The sequence below is a fragment of the Motacilla alba genome, chromosome 5 (genome assembly GCF_015832195.1).
Source record: "Motacilla alba alba isolate MOTALB_02 chromosome 5, Motacilla_alba_V1.0_pri, whole genome shotgun sequence".
NCBI lineage: Eukaryota > Metazoa > Chordata > Aves > Passeriformes > Motacillidae > Motacilla > Motacilla alba.
The window spans coordinates 32,600,993-32,624,460 of NC_052020.1; the positions used below are offsets into that span (position 1 = coordinate 32,600,993).

Sequence of the window (23,468 nt, forward strand, 5' to 3'; positions counted from 1 at the left end):
TGTTTTAAAACATGTGAATTTTTTTCAATAGACTATACCTGCCTTTCATCTTCCTCTTTTCCCTGTATAGATTGGCACTTTCTGTCTTCCAGGAATCTCATTACCATGCACCAATTCTCCATTGCTTCATAATAAAGGTGCCCAACTTATGTACCAAAAGAACTGTAAATATCTATTTTTATGTACCAAAGATTTTTTCCTTATAAACTTATGGTTACAATGGCTCTAACATGTCAGTAGTTATCTGAATTATCCTAACTCATGATATCTATTCAATTCAATTTCATTCTACATCCATACTCTTTGGTGCTATATAGTTACTAAGATGCTCCAAGGTCATATAGGTAACATTTGATTAATTTCTAGAGCAGCAGTTAATTTAAAAATATCCTGAGAGAACTGAATTATGTAATCTGAAACTCTAAGTCAAAAAACCCCCTCCAAATAAACCACAAGTATGAGTCTTGGGATGTACTGCTATCCTTACATACACTTTCTGTGTCATCTTCAGTAGTTTCCATTTATACATATAAGATCAGACTCTCTGAAACAAACCCTCAAAATCCAACTGACATTTAAATGTACTTGTTTCTTGATCTGAAACATGAAATATTTTTTTCAGACCCACAGAATTATTACAAAGTCACATAAACTGTTTTTACAAAATATATGAGAAACGTCAGCAGGATAATAATTTCTCCTTTTCATCTTAGAACATGGTAACACTAATGCAAGAAATATCTGGAGGGCTGATAACTATCTGGATTTGCTTTTTATTGCTTTGATGGTCATTGGATCATAGCAATCAGTTATTAATTTCCAGAAAAATCTCAGTCCTCTGATTTCATTGCCTCATTAATAACTTGCTTTCAGACCCAGCGATTGCACCAATCTAATCCCAGCTACAGCAGTATATCAATAGCATGCTTCCACTTAATCTCAAACTTCCCTCTGATTGCATACATATTTTAAAAATTTTACAAGAATAGTTCCTTCTGTTTGCCGCAGGCTCTTTTTTCTTTCTTTCTTGGAGACATTCTTATTTTTGCAAGTGAAAATTAGCTGCTGGTGTAGGACTTCCATAGGGACAAACAGATCCCTTTCTTCTCTCTAGTATCCTCTGCTTCACACCATTGTTTATGACTGCTCTTTTATCCAGTAAAGTAGATCTGAAGAAAATACAATTACCAGAAAAGGCATCGTGCATAGAAAGGAGGACTAGGACTTTCTAGAGTCATTGCAGGATTTAAGAGTTTCTTATAAATGTATGTTTTTCTTTCCTTTTTCCTTAAAGTTGAAATCGATTCTAAATATTTTGAGGTGCATCTTTTGATTTTAAAGAAAAGCTAAAAGCAGCATTTCCTGTGGGCTTTTGGAAGTGAATTACAGCCATAAAAACCCCTAAAACCAGCTGTACACTACTGGGTTTAAAACGCTTTTTCAGGGTTGGCTTCTTTATCCTCATGGTTCAATAAAGAAGCAGTTTTGTTTTTATAATAGTATACAAGATGCTTCAGGTTAATATCAGGACATCAGAAAAATCTCATGAGCCAACAAAGGCAAAATAGAAAACTGGACCAAAGTATGGAGGGTCTGATTGCAGAGAGTGACGGAGAGTGAGAGAGAGATTTATTTATTTAAAAATATTTACTTTGACACTAAATTATGTACTGTTGTTTTAAAGTCTTTTGTATTAAATCCTTTCATAAGGACTCAAACTGTGTTGCCCTACAGAGGAGAGGCGGCTTTGTTGATACTGATTACTTTTCATAAATTTTCTACTCTCATAGGGGAAACATGGTATGCATGAGAAGTTCTGCATATCATCCCATAATAGCTCTATTCATCACTACTAGCTTGAGCCTTAATAAAGTATGCCTTGTAACATTTGCATACCTGCACAAAGTGACTAAACAGCTTAATGAATGTATTTACAGGATAAAGTGGTAAAATGCAACAAATATTTTGCAATAAATATTTTGCAACAATTCTTTTACAGGAGTGGTTTTTTTGCTGACAAAAAAAAAAAGTTTAAGCTTTCTATTTTTATCTGAAGTTCTGTGAACTTCAAGATATTTTATGCAGGCTGCAGTACATCCTGTTGTATGAAGGTGAAAAGTGGCAGTGATCAAGTTTTAGACAATGAATGTTGCGAGAAAATCAATAGTCTGATTAAAAAAAGAAAGCTCAAGAGGCTTCTAACCCTAAAAAGTTGATTTGTTACTTCACTATATCTCATTGAAAGCACAAACTATATTAGTCTTTAGATTTACCAGGCGCATTATTCCTTGTGTCGTTCCGAACGTATCAGCAGTAATGAGAAAGAACATCTTTAGGTTAGCCCCTGTTTTCTCCTAACATATATCAGTTAGATCTGTAGGGAGAAATACTCTATACTCTATCAGGCAGGTGAGCTATAAAATCTGCCAGAACAAGGGACTTCTTTGCACTATTTCTGACCCTGAAGATTAGACTGGAAAAATCTTGGTATCAGACATTAAAAAATGTACTGTTCCCAAAGAGACAGTGAAGATATTATATACAGTGCAGAAAGGACTATTAAAAGTTAAAGTGAGTATGTGGGAAGGAAAATTATATTAAATGCTAAACACTAAATTAAAAGACAAAATGTTTAAAATATTTATTTAAAGTACTATAATGAATGATAAAGGAAATAATGGTTTAAAGCTTGAAAGAGCAAAAGTAAGATGTCATCTGTAACTAGCTACAGTTTCCAATAAAAAGGGATAAGAGTGGTAGGACATTTAAGGCAATATTATCAGAGAAATTACTGAAAAAAATATTTTGGGAAAGTTTCCATATGGTGAAGCAGAATATACTAGGTCAAGGACAAAGTAAGCAGAGTTTCACTGCAAAATATAGGCAACTTCTGTACTAGCAGTGAACTTTTGCTGATGAACCTCTGTGGACTCTTTCAAGGAGGCAGATTTCTGGGACTCAGTCCAACAAAGCACTTATTTTCAACTTAACTTTAAACATGCAAGTCTACATGTTAGACTTAATTCATGTAAAACATTGAGTGAATATAGCATTTTTCAGGACATAGCCTGATAGCTTTTGGTTTCAATAAGATCCTCTTTTGTCTTCAAGTTCTTAATAAATTTAAACTGCTGCAAATCATTAAACTCTTGACTCTGTTGTCTTGATACACAGTGAGTAAGTGCATATGGGCTACAGCCCAAAACCTTGGAGTATTTAAACACCTACTTGACTTGAACAGTGTGAGCAGATCTGGTCCCCAGTATCAAGAGAAATACAGTTCTTTTAGAAGAAAATAAAGGACATTAAAGACCAGCACACTTGATGAGAGGTATGTTTTTTACACAGGGAGAAGATAGGCAGATGGGAAGGCTGCATTTTGGAAAAGAGATGACAGAAGTGTGTCATAGATGTCCATAGAATCAAGAGAAAAATGACGATTCTCATATCTATATGTCTCTATATATATGTGCATGGATAGATAGATAGGTAGATAGATAGATAGATAGATAGAGAGATTATATATGTATAATGGAAGAGTTACAAGGTACCAATTAAATTACCAGCAGCATGTTTAAAACAAGCATTATGAAATGTATGCACAATATGTTTTATTAAACAGTGGTGCTTTTGAATGATAGGACCCACTAAATTTTATTGATCTGGATGCAGCCTTTGGCTTGTTGATCCTTATTGCCAGAAATGGAGAAGTACCATGCTGTACTTGCCTGAGCATACAGTCTTTTCAAATCACTGGCTCTTGGCTGCTGTCTGAGACTGTTCTTAGCTGGATTGGTCCAATCTTATGTTGGATTTTCACTCTATAATCCATAGAACACATGTACACAAGTAATTCTGGGCCCAGTAATGTGAACTCAAGAAAGCATAACAGTGCTAAAAGCAGAAAAAATGTGAATGCATCACTAATAATAAAACTCAACACACATTTTAACAATTAGCATCTCATTCATTTATGCCAACATGAATTGAGAAGATGTTTGTAAATTCGTTGTTATTCATTTATGAGTTAACTTGCTTTCAGGAAACAATACAGTGCAGTTGGCTGAAGTTGTAAAATAGTTTTGATATCTTATCTTCTGCTCACTGCAAAAAAGTAAGATATCTTTTTTGATTTTTTTTGTTTGTCTGTTTGGGGTTTTTTGTAAACAAGAACCAATAGTCTTAAACCTTGGAGTACAGTGATTGAGAAACACTTTAGTGAAAAGCACCGAATAACACACTGGAGAAAGTTGTTTAGGGCAGCTTTAAGACCAGCTTAGACTCTTGTTTTTACAAACAGGTTAGTATCTAACTCAGTCCAATAGTTGCTTTTCTTGTAGTTATGTAAGGATTATATATTGTTCATCAAAAAGGTCAAACCACATTTGGGTTACATAAATGTGTTGACTGAAGACCTGTTTATTATCATTTATTAAAACTACCAATATGTTCAAGAAATTCAAACAAATACTTGCCATTTAACTTGTATATTAGATACAAATAGGCAACCTGAACATAAGAAGAGGCTATATCTTGACAAGGTTTATACATCAGGCCAAAAAGTAACCCCGTGTCTTCTTAACACACTAAACCATAATTCCTGCAGAGAATATGTGCTATAATAAAATAAATAAAATGAAGTTTAAAAAGCATAAGCTAAGAATTCTTCATTTTGGTGGAATGAGTGTATATTTTGAATCACCTAGGAAAATCTGGGATTGTGATATCATTTGCATAATGGTTGATGGATGTTAGTGTCTGGTCCAAGACAACCACATTCAAGGATTCCTTTCATTGAAGTAAAACCAGGCCTTTGCACAACCATTTTAAATATTATGTTAATTTTTTTCTTCTTTGTAATGACTCCAGACTAATTTATAATTTTATTTGTAACCTTGAATTGTAATGCTGAAAATAAAGTATATTCTTTTCACAGTTTACTAGCTATGGAAAAGAAAGAGTACAGATTTCTTTATTATTTCTGAAACTAAATTATGCCAAAGTAGCAATACAGTGGTTTTAGTCCAGATTGCTATAGTAAGGACTTGATTTTAATAATATGAGGCAATTCACTATTAATGAATTGTGATGCCTCCAAAGCAGTTGTTCTCTAAAGAAAATATTTAATTATAAATTAATAAATTTATTGAAAGTGAATCAAATCAACTGAGAAAGGATACATTAATAAAACCCCAAACAAACAAAACAAAAAAAGCTCCAACAGACTACAAAACTGAATAAAGACTTGAAGTAGTTGAAACTATTAATCAAGACCAGAGAAAATTAAACAATAAAACAGATTACCTATTTTGATTGAAAAAGCTGAAAAAGCAAAACTATTACAATGTGTGTAATAAACAAGATTAACAAAAAAAAGTGAAAGATATGAAATTCAAAAAATATGTAATGTACCTTAAAATCCTATACATTTATTCTTCAAAACTGTGTGGTTAATAATAAAAAATACTGCTATTGTATTTCTTATACATGTTAGCTTAGCTTGGAAGCAAACTCACTCAGGACTTGAGAGGCTTGGCATAGTTCTAGATGTGCAGCTTTGAGAGAAAAGTACCCATTTTTCATGAAGGATAATCTCTGTTGATGAAATTAATAGAGTAAACTGTATTACAGTGTATTGAATTGAGCTTTTGAGCAAGTGGTAACCTAACTTAAACATGGCTCAATGAGAAATAATTTTTAAAATTACATCTAAAATGGATTTTGTTATAGTCTATGGGGTGATTTGACTGAAATGGAGTCATTAATATGACCCACCATATAACCTAAGCAATGAATTTCCTCATGTACCTTAGTCTCTGAAGAGAAACAATTCAAGGAAGATGTCTTATCTACCTAAAGTTTCCCTAGTAACAGCAATCTCTGCATGCAAGCACTACTGTTTGCCATAGAATTGTCTAGGAAGCTCCAGCTGAAGACATGAATAAATCACAGGGGCATTTCAGAAAGACAATTCAGTTTTTGTTTCATTTTAATTAGCTGGGAAAAAAAAAAAGAAATAAGTCCTCTTGGGAAAATCAGAGTAAAGGGAAAGGGCTGGTCAAGATTAGCTTTTAGAGCAACAGAAAGGAGAAGCAAAATGAGAAACCTTGTCAGATAGCTAGGAAATATATTTTCACCATCAAAAGTATCTGTTAAGACAAAAAAATTAAGCATTTCTGTTTTAAAATATGGAAGGTTCTGCAGTCTCTGCAAGGACATGTCATTGAAGAAACAGGCTAAAATCTCCTGAATGACTTCTGTGACATCAGGGAACCGTTTCCTTCGAGCTTCAAAGAAAGATAGAAGTCATCATCTACTACTTAATGGTGTAAAAATACATTAGCAATGTAAGTTTTGGACTGTTTTTCTGCCATGGGTAGAGTATATTTAGAAGATTCCAAAATGAAACATCAAGCAGAGAAAATGTAAATGTTACAGTAAAGTGACAGCTCTAACTCCTTTCCATTTAAATTTTCAGTTAATTCACAACTCAATTGCATGAGCACTCAGCTTTTTTTCCCAGACTTTTTAGGAATTTGGTTTTATGCCTCTACCTTCATAAAATCTGTACTGTATCAGCCCTCTAGTAAAGTACAATAGGGTGCTGTGCTTTTCAGAAATTTCAGTTAATCTGCTGAGACTTGAAATGTCAGGTTAGTAAAAAAATCCCCATGGCAATTTCATCAAGATTCCCTGTAGACAAATTCCAGCTGGACAATTGCATTCAGGCGATATAAGACTCCAATAAAGTCCAGTCAGACATGCAACTTCTTTTCAGTTTGGAGCTATAAGTGAGCCACTTTTTGAATGATTCTTCATTTCAGAGATGACTGAAATGCCTGCAATATAGTACAGAGATGATCAGAGTTGGGGTTGTTCAGCCTGGAGAAGAGGAGGCTCCAGAAACACCTTATAGCAACCCTTCAGTACTTAAAGGGGGGTGCAAGAGAGCTGGAGAGGGACTTTTTTCAAAGGCATGGAGTGATAAGACAAGGACCAGCAGCCTTAAACTGAAAAAGGGTGGGTTTACGTTAGATATTTGGAAAAAATTCTTTGTGGTGAGTGTGGTGAAGCACTGGAACAGGTTACCCAGAGAAGTGGTGAATGCCTCATTTGTGGTCCTCTTCACAGCCATGTAGGATGGGGCTTTGAGTAACCTACTGTAGAGGAAGGTAATCCTGCCCATGGCAGAGGATTTAGAGCAAGACAGTCTTTGAGGCTGTTTCCAACAGAAACCATTCTATGATTCCATAACGATCATGGTAGAAAGGTTTCGCAATCAGTCTGTAAAGATAGACAAGTATTTTGGAGTTTGAGATGTCTGTGTAGAAATATCAGTCTACTACCCTGAAGTGTTAAATGAAATTCAAGTACATGTCATTCAAATTCACTTATTTGAGATCCTCTCATATTATTAGATGGAGAAAACAAATGGATTAACTACTTTTTGCTAATTGGGAAGTCTAATTTTTTCTGACATCCTATTTGAATCTCAAGCTTGCTGCAACTAAAAGTTTTAAGAATCCTATAAGAAAGACTTCACACAGAATATATAGTCCTTAAAAAGCATGTTTGGCCACAGGACTGAAACCTGAAATGCAAATGTGCAGCAAATCATACTGAAGTATGAATGTGTTTAAAGCAGTGTAACTTCAGTTTGGAGAACTTTGTCTGATTTAGTCCAGCAGAGGAACATTGTGGAAAAAAGGCTACCTAGACACAAGATAAAGCACGAATTTGCATAACCCCGTTGATCCCAAAGCTGGTTAATGCAACCCAAGAAGCGGGAAAGGCTAAGCATGGGCCTCTCTCTTCACAAGGTTTTGCCCCACTGAAATCCAAATTTTCCCACCCACTACACCCTCCCTGGCAAGAGTAAAAGCTCTATCACCTTCTAATGGCTTCAAGAAAAGCATGCTTTCATATGTCTATTTTATCTCATTTATAATTTGCATTTCCCTTTGTCAAAGTGAGCGGATTAAGTCCCACATGTGCTCATTTTAATATCTTTGTTCTTTTCTTCTTTGTGTAAGCAATGAAGAGCTCCTCTGGGCATTGGAGTTGAAAATCAATTCCTCTGAAATAATTTTAATTTCACTGCATTTATCATGAAATAAATGAAACAGAATTTTTCTCATTTGTCTCATACATTCAATAATCAGAAGATCATGAATGTGCATTTATGAGATTTTTCCAAATTGAATTCCAATACAAAAAAGTCATATCTAGGTATAACTGACCTGAATATTTTCCAAACTAGACCATGCAGATAGAAGGTTATTCTACTGGCTAATATCTAAACAAAGTGTAATAATATCCAAATGTATTTCTCCAGTCTTTATTCATAATGTCACAATTTTTTTCCGTTATGCTAATTTTTTAAACATCAGTAATTGCAAACCATTTATCTTATGTTATGCCTTTCAGTACAGTGGACAGTCATTTCAGTTCCTAAAGAGATCCTGATTCCACAGGGAAATATCAGAGATAATTAAGAAGACTTCTACATAGAATGGATAGAGAAGAAATCTATCTTTTGAAAGGTGAAACACAATGAAAAACCAGGTGACAGCTTACTTAATATTTACAGTTGAGTATGACATCAGACAGAAGGGTAGCACTGATTGATTTTAATGGCAAGCAGCTGAGCATGCTTATTGATTTAAGAGATCGGTTACTTCACAAATGGCAAAGACCATTAATACACTAAAATCATAACAGTGATGATATGAAGAATAAAAAGTGACCTTGCATTTAAACTCTCTCCTTCCAGGTAAAATGCAGCACTCTCTGGATGGGAATGTACTCCCAGGTAAAACTTAAGCATCATTATTATTTCTTTTTATTTACTACAAGGCAAAATCTCAAGAGTCATCAAAAATACATGAGACTTCATTGAGATCTCATAAATTATTTTTTTAAATAAGAGTTTAAGAGGTAAGTCAGAAAAAAAATTTGAGATTTTTTATAGACTTTTACATTTTAGCTTTAATGAAATTAATTATAAAATGGAAATCATAATGAAATGAATTTTCACCTAGAGTTACCAAAGTCTTTCTAATATAGTCCTAGAAATTCTTCCCCGTCACTTTTGACTAAGCAGATATTAAAAAAATTAGGAAGCAGATAAAAGGAAAGCAGGCAGGAAAAATGCAGCAAAGAAAGGTAAGTAAATAAAGATTATTAGAAACAGAGATTAAATGAATAATGCCCTTTTTTGATTTCTCACCTTCCTTCTTATCAGTGCTGTTTAGGTCACTTTCTTGTTAACTCAAGGTATACTGAAGATCTTCTGGAATTTGTATTTCTTTAGAAGGGACCATGGATATTTTGTCATTGATTTAATTTAATTATATTTTCTATGTTACAAAAGGCTACATGTAAAAACCTGAAAGCAATATTTTCTGCATATTTTCAAGTACTTCATGTACAATATTTTTGAGTTCTCAATAATTTGTGTGTTTGTGTAACCAAAATTCTGTCCCTTACTAGTACCAGCAGGCCACACCAGAGAATTAAGTCCATACATCCATAAAATCAGAATAAGTATATGCAGTTTTCTTCACAAAGTCATATGTAAGACTATTTGAGAATACATGAATGTGACAGCTTTTCACTCAGGAGCACTCAGTCAATCCTGAATTTTTAAACTAACTCTTGTATTATAAAATGAATAACATATTTCATGGACTGCATGAAGCAAAAAATGACCATCAATTTGAGAACCAGTATTCTTTGACAGAATCTCTGACCACAAAACCAATATACTTTTATATCAGCTGAAGAAGACAAATTCACCTTTTGCAGTTAAACAAGTTTTTGTTATCTATTGAATTTTCTGTAAATGGAAATAGAAATGTCTCCAAGTTTTATCAGCTGTAGTATAGCTTATAGAATAAAACATCATGACTTAAGAACATAGAGACCACTGGTTTCAGAGTTAGAAATGTTAATAACAACCATATCTCCAGCAAAGAATCATACAATTTAAGGAGCAACTAAACCGCAACTTTATATTGAGGTGGGGAATATTCTCAGTCTGACACTAGCTCCTATAGAGTGAAGCAGAAGTTGCTCTACCATGAGAATCAGGAGCCCCACAGACTAATACCAAGATGTTGTTTTATACAGTTGGCATCTCAAGCAACTCTGAACCTGTTTTTTAAGGGTGTGAGCAGAATCTTTGTTTCCACATGGTAAATCACTGGTTGTGGGCCAAGAGCAGAAGAATGTGATGTACCATGTTTGTTAGAGTCTGCACTGTCAGCACGCCTGGCAGGCAGCAGTGGTGCAGCCAGCTGAGGAAAGCTTTAAGTAATCTATTAAATAAGAAGCAGATATATGATAACAGCTGTCAAAGTTGCAATTTAAGGTACAGAGAACTTTATCTTCTGTTGTAATTATTGTCATAATAAACACAGAACCACTGGCTCCAGTGGAGTTATATCAATTTCAAGTATCAAAGTATATGATCCACAATTACTGTATCATGTCAACACATTGATATGTATATTAATGTAGCTACACATAAATATAAATTTATGTATTAGGCCGCTCAAGAGAGAGGTGTTTAATTCAGAGATTTCAGAATCCTTAACCCATCAGGCAGTACTATTAAACTGAACATCACTTTTTGTCAATAATTACAAAAATACATATTGTTGTCAGCATCTATGTATGTTTGTGTGTTTCCTCCAGCAAGTTTAATGAAGCCAAAGCACTTAAATCAGCACACAGCATCCTGCAGTTAGGAGAGGTCAGAGCTTCTCCTGAATTTTACAAGAAGGCAGCATGTGTGCTGTTACCTCTTGTCCTCTGTGGCAAGTTCAAGTTCTAGCGGGATCTGAAAACCCTGAACCAATATTGCTCACAGAGGTATTTTGGTAATTGCAGGAAGTTCTGGCTGTTGCCCTCCATGACACATCTTTGAAGAAGCCATGTGTTGCTCACAGACAGTTAATGTTCAGGTGTCAGGAAATACTCATTCTGGGAGCAGCCTCTAAATGTAGAGTCACCTTTTCCAGAAAAAATTAGATATTTAGAAGAAGTTTTGTGTAAGGCCAAAAGTATAACATCAGAAAGGCATGGACTGTAGGGAACTAAAAAATAAGCAAGATAGTAACAAAGAAGACAGTAGTTTAATCTACATTAAAGAGAAAACTTGAAAATAATGGGTGCTTTATAGTCTTCCCAGTGGCCATGAATATGTTAGAAAATACAGGTGGAAAAAGAATTTTCTCTTTCACTCAATAGGTTTTTATGGCAAGAGAAATAAGATAGAAATACCTTTATTCACAACAAAGAAAGAAAAACAATGACCTTAGTAAGAAACAAAGGGCCAGATTCTGGTCTGGTATAAATCAGATGTTAGATGCCTGCCCTGGGGCATCCTGTGTCATGTGAGAGAGCTTGAACAGTACCCAGCTCTCTCCCTGTGTTTGCATGTAACCCCTATTGAAACTCTGTGGAGCATTTTGTTGCAGATTTCAAGCCTTTCAATACTGAAAAAATGCTATGTAGAAGCAAATCTGATTTCATAAGGTTTTGTATGATAAAAACTGACTGTATTCTATAATGCAGCTGACCAAAACAATACCTGTTTTCTACCTACTACCATTGTGACTATCACTCCCTGCCAACACAGCATTATGCAAAGCAAAAGCCAAAAAAAAATCTGTGGGGATAGAAGAAGTAGAAGTCTTATGCCAGAAACCTGCTTTTTTTGATTTATTTGATTTGACCTTCACAAAAACAGCAAGCAAGAAAACTATTTTTTTTCATCAAGTCATTGTGGACTGATTGCAGTAGTCTGAAAGAAACAATAATTGATTTCAATAATTAATTCCTTCTGACTAAAGCAATGTTGCTGTTTATGCACTCTTCCTAAGGCCAAGTAAAAAAGAACTTTTAGCCAGGAGTGCATAAGCAGTAATGTTACTTTAGGGAGCAGAAATCCCCTAACATACTGTTGTTTTGGGAAAGGTTTTTTTTACCCCCAGGCTATAAAATTTTTTTATATTCTCTCATGTTGCCTCAGGATGACCCTGAGATTCTCTCAGATTTATAAAACACAGGAAACAAAGTGGTATGCTATTTTGACAGCATAAAAAGAGACACAAAATTAAAAAATATAGTTTTTAGCAAGTTGAAAACATTGAAATATACTTCCAAAAATATGTGGAAGTACTGTAAAATTAAAGTGAGAGCAGAAATGAAAGCATTCAGTGAGGAATTTCTTTCAAGTTTTTTTCTTCTTTTTCATGATGCCAGTGTTGTTTTTTACATATTGTTATCTAAACAGATTAAGTACAGAATGAAAAGCAACTTCCTATTATAAATGTTGTAACTTTTTCCCTCAATTTTCATGGTAGTCACACGGATTCTCATGATGCATGGTTTACCAGGAGTCTAGCAAGCAAAGTCTTGCAAGGATTACTTTTTAAAATAATGTCTTGTTTATAACATAAACTCTGCCAAATTCATACGAGGGGCCTGACAATTCCATACCAAAATGATTTTGCTCATCTTTCTTGTATCTTGATGGTATCCTAGTCTGTGTTTCTTTACTTGTCTGGAATTTATTGCCTAAATCTGCTGTAATATCAAAGTTTTATTATTGGTGTTACTCCTATAAAAATGACATAACATAATATAAAGCAGTACCTTATTATTCACTGGATTCCGCTTTAACTCCGTGCAGGTAAAGAACTTGACCTGGTGTGACTCCACTGGTCCCTTGGTGATCAGATTCCTGTTATATAGATCAGATTTAAAGCAAAACTAGACCAGATGTTTTTTACTATTAGATAGATTAGCCCAAAACTAAAATTAGGAAAACATACTGGAGCTGATTTACTATCAGTATGTGATCTGTTGCTGCAGAGGGAGCAAGGGATAGCAGAGCAGAGGCAAATGGCAATTTATTAATGCAGGCATGGGAGTCTCATACCCTCACCCCTGACTGCTCTAAAAATGCTGAACAGAAGGCCCCAGTCTGGTGATGAAAGCTGGTTTTTGACAGGAAAGCTCAGTAAAAACAACACAAAATCATTTCAAAAATGGTGCATGAGAAAGTTCTGGGGGAAATACTTACCACTACAAATTTTTTTGTCTACAGATATATGAATTATATGTCTACAGACATATAAGTTCAAACTTTGCCTTGAGTGTTCCCTTGAAAATATTAATATGCCTGAAGCATTGTGATGAGCCACCAGAAAGCAACATCCATGCAATTCTGTTCTTGAGTAACGAGACCCTTCTTTTTACTATGCAAACTGGCCTTGTTAAAAACTTTGGATTAAAAAAAAGGCTTTCCATAGAGTATTGCCATTTAGCATAACTAAATTACAGCATGAAAAGTTCATGCTCTGAGGCAGACTATTGTAAAATTTCAAGAATATAAGAGATTTTGTCACAACCTGCATATTAAAAAATCCTTACATTCATATAGCAACTGAAAAAGATATTCTCATGATGTGTTCATAAACTTATCTCAAGACAAGTTCAGAATAAAGCTCCCCAGAATTCTGTGAGAAGGACAAAGATGATCATTGGAGCTTTTCAAAGCTTTTCAGTCAAATATTTTATTCACCAAAAATGTAAACTTAGGAAAACTGACAGTTTGTGGATTCAATTGCACATGCTGGAAACTGTATGTCAATGGAAAATTGTGTATTGTGAGACTGCTTTCATAATTTTGGAATTTAAAGAAAAACACACAAAATTAAATGAAGCTGTTGTTGATTTTGAACTAAATCAATCTGGAGAATTCCTATTCATCAGGAAAATGACAGAGAAGTTAATGGTTGTAAAAGCCTATTTTATTTTTTCACTTCGATGACTGATGTAAAAAGAAAACCAGCCATGTGCTCTATTAATATCTCTGTTTTGTGCATGACTGAAGTGAAGCCTTACATATGGTTTTATGACATGACCAGTCAGGAGCAAAGTGATGGGTGAAATTAAGTTTTCTTTTAGTAATCTGCTGGTTGGTTTCCTGGTTGGTTTCCTATTGACTCAGAAAGCACTTTATCCTTCACAGTAGCAAGTATTCAATCCTGAATATTTTGCTTTTTTTCCCCCTCTCCCTTAGGGCACACCAATATCAAAGTAATTCTCTGTCCGTGTTAGGTGACTGCAGAATCATGTCTTCGATTATAGCAGTGGCAAGAACTGTCCACATACCATCTCAGGAACATCACTGCTTTATGAATCATCTCTCCAGTATGGAGGTATCACAGAGCCATTTAACCAGGGAGTCTCATTTCTCAGGAATCTGGGTTGAAGAGCTGATCACAATGAGAGCTGCCAGATAGAAGCAGTGATTAGAGCAAGTACTGCAAGGTAACTTCAAAATGAACTCTTAAGGACTCTTGTAAAATCTGTCCTAGAGCAGATGGGGAATACTCTCTCAGGAGTACATGTTGACTTCTGAAATTATGACAGGCATTCCCAAGTGCTACTTCTTCTGGAACTCTGCCTTAGAGCAAGAAAACCCCTAAAGTAAATGGGCTCTGTTGCTCTCCAGTTATGTCTCCACTTTGTGGTCATCTGTCTACACACCTCTGCATATTTGAAGCAGCTCAACACATCTGAGCACCACTGTGGTCTGCCCCGTGCACTTGCATACAGCCCTGCTAGTCTCGCTGAAATGGGGGATGTCCAAAGAGGTGCATCAGTCACCATGTCAGCCCTGGCGAGCTGTCCGTTTCAAGCCACTTCTGCAAACAATCTTTTTATTTCTTTTATGTGATATAAAGTATGATAAAGTATGTTCTATTGCTGTTTTCTTTCACACATGCTTCCACTGGAAAGTGGAGAAGAGAAGCAGCTTTTGAGGGCATTATGGTAAGAAAGAAGCTGGTGAATCTGTTTTCTGTTTGCCTCCATCAGTATTCCTCACATATTCTCTGTCCCACCACACCTGCAAATGAGCAGTAATAACACTGTAACTGTCAACTTGCTAACTCTCACCTCACCTAATCTATCCCTTTGTCTCTTCATCCACAATTCATCACACCTCACTTTATTTTTTATTTCAGGTTCACTGAAAATTTTGAAATGTGTTATATCTCTATAAGATCATGTCCAAATTTTACCCATATTTGATGTAACATTTATGACTGTACATAAATGCAATGCACATTTTTGTTACAACACATTATGCAGTAAGAACATTCTGCATCTGGTTAAATCTAAAGAATTTAAAGATTCATAATATTAGATGTTAGCAATATATTAACATAAATATTAGAACTTTTTTTTGCCATTTGCAAAACCAGAGAGATAAGTGTTTCAAAAATAGAGATTAGTACATTACGGGCTTGAGGAGTCAGAGAAGTTACTTAAGGAGATGTTTTTTCATTGAAAATTAACAATGAGTGATGCATTTTCTTCTTGTGCAAACCGACAGTTCTGTAGCCTTGCTTTGCACACTTTGGAAGTTTAAACAAAGATTAGACAGAGAACTAGAAAGGGGCTTTTTGCCATTATTGCTGGCTGCTGGTATTTTAAGTAAAGATTCCTACTGATATTTCCCAACTAAGAGACTCAAATTAAAGAGATTTGCTGACTGTTAGTTCCATTTCCACATCAGAGGGAGAAGCAGTGTGACAGGCTCCGCATCACAGCAGCACAGTTTTGGCCAAGCTCCAATTGAACAGGGGCTGACTTAGATCTCAGTGGGTGGTGGCCATTACACATTTTGGGGAGGCTATTTAAAACTGGCATGTGAACCAGTTCTATCAGAGAGGAGAAAGTACAGGTAGTAAAGTCACCCTGTGACATCTGCCCTCCTGCTGTGGGTTAACAGAGAGAAATGAAGCTATATGTGAAGCACAGAACCATTCACAAGAGGGAAATAAACTGAAACAAATTGGAGATAATTTGATGTTTTTAAAATTGGAAAAATTACATCAAAAATTCCTATGTAGTAGGATTTGTAAAGGGCTTCTGCTGTGACTAAGCACTTGGCAAAACAATAAGATTCATGCAGATTATGCCAGAAAGATTATTGCTACCCTTTAAACTGATTGAGGATATCCAGTAAGCTTTTTGACTGGCAGTCCTGAAAATTACAATCATTTTTAGTTAAAAAGAATTCTGGAAATCAAATTTGCCCTAGTTTTCCAGTTCATTAGAAAAATAGTTTGACTCAGCTAGTAGCCGGTGGAATATTTTAAAAATATAAATGTTCCTCAGTGTATAATGCCTAGAATCATCATCCAATGCAGACCCTCTCTGCTATTTACAAGCTATAGGGCCAGAAGAGTACTGGCCCTGCTGCTTCACTGGTGGTAGTCAAATCAAATGGTTTTTAGTCCACCTGCCATAGAACATTTCAAAAGACACACAACACTATAATGAAGTTGCAGAAACATAAGAAAAGCTTTTTTCAATGTATCGTAATGTTCACTAACCTGTACTCCATATTTTTTTGACTTACTGTGAACTTATTGTGAATGGTGGCTACACAGTAAGAAAAGTTTTGTTGTAAGACAAATTACTGATGATAGCTGTTATTAACCATTACGGGGAAATATTCTGTTATAGTTTTACATTTTTCAACTAACAACAGAAACATCATTTTCTTATCAGCACATTATTGCTCATAAATGATACACAAATTTGTCACAAAAGTCTTTGCTAAAATGAAACCAAATGTATTGTTTTATCTTAAAGGAAACCAGACTCCGGAACTGTAGGTGACAACTGCAACATTTACTGTTAACAAGTATTACTTCAAAGCACTTGGAGATGAGGAAAGCAACTTTGGGGCAAAACAGCTTAATAATAGATTATTGGTAGAAATTCCAGTGAAAGAAAGAAAAAATATAGGATATTACAAAAAAAAAAATCAACAAAAAAGTCAATAAGATATAGGTTCTTCAAAAGAAGATCTTGTTAGAAAGGCACTTTTTAAGTGGAAAGGCATATTTTTTCTATGAAGATAGCAGATACCTGGTGAGGCTATTGATAATTCTACTAATAAAAATGTAACTAAATAGGAATTTGGCTAGCTAGCAAATAACTAACAGATACCATAACTTTACTCAAATAACTGATGGCTAATTTGAAAGTAAAGATATTATAAAGAGCTGAATGCAAGCGGAAGTATGTTAGTATAAATATAGATGTGCATTTTTCTGCTGAAAATATAAGCAAATGGTGTAAAAATTTAATGACTATCAATAAATACTTAAACACATGGCCAGTTATGACAGAGCCCAGATTTAACTGCAGTCAGCAGCACTATGCAAACTTGTGGTGTGCAGAGTCATCAGCTATCCCTAAACAGGACAGTTTACTGCTTAAGTAGTCAATAGAAGCCAAACTTCTCTTGGCCAGGGTGTCTCTGTGGAAATACAACACGAACTACGGAAGAGAAGACCCTAAACACTGAATTGGGGAGTACCATTCCTAAACCAAAACAATGTTAAAATGCTTTAAAACACATGATGAAAAAATTACTCAGTTTGCAGCTCAAGTGCATAAAGTGTATGATTTACACTGCTGCGCCTTGAGCTATTTGTGAAATCAGTGGTAGAAATTTTATCTGTAAGCTGTATATCTAGTTCCTCTTCAGCCATTTTTCTTTCATCTAAGAATAGGGCAAACAAATTTTCTCTGGGTCTGCAGGTAGTTTTCTTTATTGGGAGACTTTTTAGAGTTATTGAATTTCCTGCATAGAGAATCCATTATTTCACTGTTAGTGATTGCACAGTTTTCTAGGAGTGGAAAATTTTGCTGCTTGCAAGTATTGAAACTATAGGGCTGTGACCTTATTAATGTCCAATCATACCTGAAAATAATCATGCTGAAAATCCCTTAGAGCTCATGACATTTCAGCTTTGCTGTACTATCAATATCAGGCTTCAGTTTTATGACATCAAGACCATTTTCACACTGGTGAAACCACTGAAATTAAAGAAATGGTTGCTGCCTATGCAGCAGTAAACATGTTCTCAGTTATGTCCCACAGTTGTACTATTGGAGTAGGACTGAACATGCTCAAAAGGGACAGAGGAACTTAGTTTCCTGCATTTTTAGTCTTTAAACAGTGAGGCTTATGTATCATGTCAGATGTACGGAATGATGGAATGTGGGCATTTCTTCCACGCAGGGAAGATGACCGGAAAGAGTTGTCTAGAATGTTCTTTATTATAGTTACCATGATTCACAATGTAATCAATTCTGTATTCTGCAACTGTGGTAAATATATAGAAGATACAAATCTTCAGTTTTTCTTTACACAGTTGTTTCTTGTTTTTATTATTTACTAATTTAAGGCTTTTTGGCTATATAACCTTCCCACAAAAAATTATTCAGAGTTTTGAAAATTAATTTGGAATTCAAGACAGATTATTCTGTTTTCACACATTAACAATATCTCATTATAAAATTATTTTCCAGCTGATATTATCAGAAGTTTTGCTGTGTTGTTTCAGATTGGCAAAGAATTACAAATGAAATTTTTGCTTTAACATGTAAGAAATGAAAGAGCAGGATGACAAGCAACACAGCTCGGAACACCTCCCCCTTCCTCCATCTTCCCCCAGCTTTACACTTTGAGCATGATGCCATATGATCTGGAATATCCCTGTGATAAGCTGGGGTCAGCTGGCCTGGCTGTGTCTCATCCCAATTTCTTGTGCATTCCCAGCCTTCTGGCTGGTGGAGTGATAAGCAGAAAAGGCCTTGGCTCTGTGCAAGCCCTGCTCAGCAGTAACAAAAACATCCCCATATTAGCAGCACCATTTCCAACACAAATGGAAAACAGCCCATGCTAGCTAATGTGAAGAAAATTACCACAGCCAAACGCAGCACAATGGGAAATTATGAGTAGTTAATTATGTTAGTCTTCTGAATTTTTTCAGCCGTTCATTGGAATATGATTAATATCATAATTTTCAACATTTTTTTCAACTTAAATAGTAACATCTTAGCAAAGCAGTTGTGATTTTATCTTTTCTTCTGCGCAGATTTTTTTTTTTGTTTTAATTTCACACACAACACTTGACCTCTGATTGAAATCTCTTCAGGTTTCTTTCATTAAGCACTGCATGAGTATTTTACATTAAACCTGTTAGTTGTCTCCTGCAATTAGTATTGGCTGTTTGTTCAATAGAATCTATTGGCAGTTATCAATGATTTCTAATGCTATCTTAATACTGGTAAGCCGCAGGTACTAATGGCAGGCATCAATCACAGTTCTGTCTGAAATCTCTTCATTTAGTCTTAATAAGAAAAAGTTAAATTCTCTCCTGTTTAATGATTGAAAAAAACAAACTTCAATTATCAGCCAATATGTCAAATCTTTTGGTAGTAATTAATTAAATGATTCACTGATTAAAGTTCAAGGGATAGGTTAGGATTTCGGTTTCCAGTGTAGGTACATGTGTTTTTAAGGAACAGTGAAACAAAAGAAATTTGACATTGCAAGAGTGCAAAGTTCAGAGTGGGCCTCCATAAAAAACAGAGCAATGGATAGTTCCCTTCAGGCAAGCTTGTTCTAGGTATAAAAGAAGGTTCGGAATAATGAAATTTTTTCTTAGTGTTTATTTATGCTGTATTCACAAAAAACAAACTTTCTGTACATTTCTAACAAATAAATTTTCCTACAGCCAAATATATATCTCACTAGTCCTCATCAGTGTATCCTTCTGATGGAAGCAGGAAAAAAAAAATTGAAAGCCCTTGAATACTAGCTAATTAATAGAGCTTGAAGAACATACCAAAATGTGGTGCTGTATGTTGTCTGTTAGAAAAAAATGTAAGAGCTCTGCAACATTGTCTGCTGGGAAACATTATAAAGAAGAGTGAAAGAAAGGTAATTAAGTCTTGTACTAAAGTCTTATAATACCGCACTCCTTGAGAAGAATCTGTTTCTTGAATAAACTCTGAAAAACTAGTGTACCACTAAAGACATCAGGTATGTGAAAACAAAGTTTCAAAACCGCTCAAACAAAACAGGTTAGAGAGACTCCAAAAACTTGCAGACTCAACAATTTCTGAGAAATACAGCTATATGGTATTTTGACTAATTATGATGTTAGATAAAAACACTTGAATTTTGAAATATTTAGACCAAAGACACTTTTTATCACTCTCTGCCAAAGTATGATTGACTGGTCTTTATTGTACATGAAGGATAGATTTTACATTTTTTATGTAGATAGCACTTCATAAGGATTTCTCCTGAAATTGATGTCGGAGTCCTAAGTGTGCTTGATGTGAAATGCATAGAGTATTCATGGATCATTAAACCAAACAGAACATATCTGTTATACATTTGGATGCCAAAAATATGTTTTAAATATCTGAAAAATACCTGAATTGTATGAAAATTGGGAATTTGTTTGCTTTTTCCAGTGGGTCTAATAAAAGACATTATGACCCGCTCTGCTAGTATCTTAATATTATTGTGTCTACAATAATGCCAATAGGAGTAGCTAAACATATATACTGTCATTGTACCTCTCCTGTGAGGATGAAATGGCCAAATATTTATACATATGACATTTTCTTTACATATTTTTGCTTTACCCATTTTGAAAATTAAAATATAAACATTCTGGTTAAAAAATCTGTTCTCCTCATCGTGCCACAGAGTCAAAGTCTACATCACTTTTGCTTTGTTTGATATGGAGTGTATATGGGTGTATAAAATACATTAAAGGTCTTTGTTTCACTGTATTATGAAATTAAAAACCATGCAGTCTCTGTAATTACATTGTCCTTTGCCGTCTCTTTAAAAAAGAAAAAGACTGTGTTCAAATTTTCCCCCTGTTTTATTTGCACCCTATTAACAACTGTTACTAGAGCTTTAATTATGCCCCTGTGATTGCAGAGATGCGGCTGACTTGTGTCATTTTCCTCCCAGGGGATGCTTTATAATTACCAGCATCCATCGTGGCTGCCTGTAAGCTGATGCTTTTTTATTACCAGTTCAATAATCACTGCATCCTTGTGAACATCTGCTCTACAAGCCATGCATCGGAGGTCCCAGTGCCTGTCACTCGATGCTCCCTTGCTGTGGCGACCCTTTTGCCCTCACCTTCAGTTTATATCTAATTTGCTTAGCAGAAGCTTCATCCAGATTGCCTCACAGGAACACAATTAATGCTCCAGATTTGCAAACAAAGAAATTTTCCCCCTTTTTTTTCTTTTTTTGTCTTATTATCTTGATGTCATATCCTATAATTTGTATTCACAGCAGGGTGAATCAATATAAATCCCAGAAAAAATATAGTATTTGGTTGGTTATCTAGCTTTATAATGAAAAGGAGGTAAGTGATGACTATTTTTTTCTCCATAAACATCCATAAAGTATTCTCAAATAAAAGATAAATATGAGGGCTTTCTGCATATATTTTCCTACAACAAATGTTGTAGAAAACCAGAAAATGTTTTCTGTATAATAATTTAAATGTTTTCTAATGAAGAATTCTTGCATAGAATGATTTAATAGGCGGGAAATCACTACTTTTATAAAAACATAACTGTTCATGAATGTTCAGATTCTTCTATGGAAGTACATAGATTCTGAGCTGAAAGAGGGTTATTGTTAGTTGCAAATATGGGTCATGTGGAGAGGTCCAAAGTAGCTGGAAACACCATCAAGTTGTCTAGTCTGTAACTCATGTGATAAAGTCTTTAAAGTGTACAGATTTCTGCCAACATATATTTTTATACTGGCCTATCTTATCAGGCCTTCCACAGTCAGGCAAGGTACAACAGACCTTCAAATGAATTGCAGTGAATAATGTAAAGTACAGAATCAGCAATGTTAGTGTTTTTCTCTACATGATGCTGTAACTTATAAGTCTCTGATTAAAGATTTTTATGTAACCTAGCAAAATTCTAAGAGCAGTGAACACATATTTTCTCAGAACGAAGGATGCCAGAAAATTAGTAAGCACTGCATATCCATTTTGAAAGGCAGTAAAATACTAATTGGAAACACACACTTCTACTTAGTGGCTATTTCTCTGTAGTCTCTGGTAGTTTCAGCCTTGTTTCTTGTTAAAGAGGTCTATTTCATACAATAGCGTCAGCAACGGTTGTGAAATTCAGTAAGTTTCTATAGAAATGCTCCAGATATAAATTTATTTGAAGGTTTGAACACAGACTTCAAAGAGCTTATTACAATTTCTGTGAGCCAGTTAAAATACATGTAGCTATAACTTTTGTGCCTAGGATGGGCCTTGCCACAAGTTAGAAGAGAAAGCTTGGGAGACTCTGATCATACGGCCATAATCCTGATTGGCACTTTAGAGGGATTTGAAACTGAGAGAAAGTCAGGGAGGCTTTTGTGAGTACCTGCAGAAAGACACAAGCTCATAATATCCATCCAAATCGTCTGATACATGCCCTCTCGACCTATGTGTCAACATTTTCTGCCAATTAATCTGTTTAAATTCTGCCTAGATTGGATCTGGATAAGGGAGGGAGATTTGAATTACCTGTCTGAATGTCTGCCATTTAAAAATTTATAAAAATAGAAGAAAAAATTTTTGGAGAGTGGGGTATACTGCATCTGACTCTACATACCTCATGGTCAATACGGTGTGTGTTATTAAAAGTTCATGGTCAGGATATTGTAATGTACTCTAGAAGCCAGAGGTCATAGGGTTTCCAAGTATAAAACAGAGATCATCCCAGCCTGTGTCTTCATCCACTCCAGAGAACACAAGGGAAACAGAGTTTTGCCCTGTAACAAACACTTCCAGACTTTTAGACAAGTGTAGTATACCTACATCAGATATACAAAAATATGTTCAAAGAAAGAAAAAAACAAACCACCAAAAAAAACCCAAACAAAGACAAAACCTACCATATCAAAAACGTGGCTTAAGCTTAGCCATGGCATTCAAGAGGTGGGTCTTGCTCTTTTTGTCTCTGTCTGGAGGAATCTGACTCGAATCTGACTCAAATCTGAAATCAAGCAAAGAAGCCTTGAAGGGAGGTCTAGAGAGCCCATCAAGGTATGATTACACCACAGAGCTATCTCAGCACCACTCATGGCCCTCCCCTGACCAGGAAGAGTGGCTCCAGGGCTGTAATTCACTCGTGGTGGGCATAACCCTGCATCCCTTGCCAAGTCTGGAAATCGAGTCTTGCTAATGGGTCCTGCAGCTGCTCTGGATGCCAGCTGCCGCCGGTGAGGCGTAAATCTGCCTTTGTCTCTACTAGATGCTGTGTCTCCCTGTCTCTTCATTATTTTCCAAGGGGAAAGTCTTTTCTATGACCCAAAAAAGACACTCAGCACTCTTAAAGAAACAGTGTCCTGGTCTTTCTTGTGTTGAGAGGCAAGCAGAAGCTCAAAGCACCTCTCCTCTAAGTAGGATTGCACTGCTCAGCTGAAACTTTATAGCCTTTGGGTTAAACAAAGCAGAGAAAAAATGCTTTCATTAACTTATTTATGGAAAGACCTTGTCTGTATGACATTTAACACTTTTTATAGA

At 35.2% G+C, this 23,468-nt stretch overlaps 1 long non-coding RNA gene across 1 annotated transcript in view; it reads right to left on the reverse strand.

The window, feature by feature from the left end:
* Window positions 1-23,468, reverse strand: part of LOC119701017 — a 44,037-nt gene that overhangs the window by 13,291 nt on the left and 7,278 nt on the right. The window contains exon 2 of the long non-coding RNA XR_005256982.1: window positions 12,664-12,751. This is a non-coding gene — a long non-coding RNA (uncharacterized LOC119701017). The remainder of the gene's footprint in view (window positions 1-12,663; window positions 12,752-23,468) is intronic.